The sequence below is a fragment of the Sorghum bicolor genome, chromosome 7 (assembly GCF_000003195.3).
Source record: "Sorghum bicolor cultivar BTx623 chromosome 7, Sorghum_bicolor_NCBIv3, whole genome shotgun sequence".
Lineage (NCBI taxonomy): Eukaryota > Viridiplantae > Streptophyta > Magnoliopsida > Poales > Poaceae > Sorghum > Sorghum bicolor.
In genome coordinates this window covers 64,170,324-64,172,398 of record NC_012876.2, presented here as the reverse complement: position 1 = coordinate 64,172,398, position 2,075 = coordinate 64,170,324, and positions in this window count along the sequence as shown.

Here is a 2,075-nt window from a genome sequence, read left to right as displayed (position 1 = left end):
CCACAGTTCACACACAGAGGACGTACTACAGGATGTCTGCTGCTAGCTATAGTGTTACATCAATGTGCTGTTTGCCTTGCCTTCTGCCTGCATTGCATTGACACCTCCACATATTACTACTTCAGATCTAGAAAAGAATCGACACGATACACACTGTGATCGATGGTGCATGAACCCCAGACTACAAGAGGCCGAGACCGACCGGACTTCATTGCCCACCGGAAGCATTCACCGGTTCATGACTTCATGATGTAAGCAGGCGTCCTTGTTCAACAATGTCACCACACACACCATGACACTTTGAGAAATTACAAAATTATATCCTGACTTGCTTGCTGTTCATGCAGCAACACCAAGCATTTGAGCACCTCATGTGCAACTGAAAAACTCGTTTGGATTTGAGCTATTTACCTTTATGGCTCTAGAAAAATTGTGTTTTCCTTATATGGCTCTTTTTATTTTGAACTTACCTATATGGCCTCAAAATAAAATTTTGTTCCTTCTATGGCCTTTTCGTCTGTTTTTTGCACCTAACGGTGTTAAGTCAAGAGTAAATGACCATTTTGTCCATGGCAAAAAAAATGCTGAATTTTATTTGTCTATTATACATTTGGAGCAATATGACCCAAATAAATTTTAAATATACAGGTAAGTTTGGAGTAATATTACGCAAATATGTTTTAAAATATACAAGTAAGTTTGTAGTAATATTACGCAAGTAAGTTTTAAAATATACGACAGACAAATATAACTTTGTATTTTTTGCTAGGGGTATAATGGTCATTGTACCATTGACGTAACACCGTTAAGTACCAGAAATGGACGGAAGACCATAGAAGAATTTTTTTTTGTTTTGAGGTCATACGAGTAAGAGCCACGTAAGGAAGATGCATTTTTCCTGCAGCCATACATGTAAATATCTCTTTGAATTTTGGTAATTAAATAACAATATTGGTTGACTAATATGTTCGACATTAGATGAAAGCATAAGTATTAGTCCACAAACACGGTTGAGATACATGGTGCCATGGAGTGTCACTAAGTCACACTACTACCGTCAGGGTTTGTAGGGGCGACTCAAGAAGGTTTGTAGGAGCCGTTTCACTAGCCACCCCTAAACAACTGTGTCTACAAATCAAGGATTTGTAGGGGGCGGTTCTCAAGCCACCACTACAAATTGATTTGTAGAAGAGGCTTGTGTTACAAGTCGTACCTAAAATTATATTTGTATGGGCGGTTGGCAACATCAGCCGCTTCTACAAAATTGAATTTTAGGGCGGTTTCAACACAAATTGCTCCTGTAATTCCAATTTATAGGGATGGTTGCTCTATAACCGGCCCTACAATGCATTTTTTGAGAAACATAAATAAATTTGAAAATTCAAATCTGACCAGAACATAATATATAATTCACAAGGATATTATAACAATAGGTAATTGACAAAGAGATATATACAGTACAAACCCATAATAAATTAGATCGGTTCATTACAAACACATAACAATTTAAATTTGTTCATTACAAATCATAACAATTCTTACAATCGACAAGAATTTAAATATGTAGAACTTCCCAACATCGTTGTGCGTACTCGCCGGAGTGCATATCATGGATTTCATAAGACAAAATGCTACTGATCAGATCTAACATTGCATACTCATTAGATCGAGTGAAGTGGTAAGGTGAAAGAGAAAACCTTTGAATATATTTTGAGAATAATAACTCAGTACTAAAGGTGATGTCAACCGTATGGAGACCTATTAGAGTTAGTTATTTAAATTGCTTAAAAAGAGGTGCTTGATAAAGGGTTTTTACCTTTACTAGAGGTCAATAGAGCCCTCCATTATTGGGGCACCAGAGAGCACTCGTCAGACTTTAGGGTCCGAGGTTCGGAGTGGTCCAATCCAATTGTCTGAATAGGGTTTTCAGATCGATCCGAATGTCACCGGAGCTTAGAACACATAGCCATAGTGGTTTTCAGTCAAGAGAAACCTTGCCTTCTAGTGGTCATCGGAGCTTGGTTTTGATAGCAGGCAGGTCTGCAAGAATTTCAAAAGGGGCACTAGAGAGATCC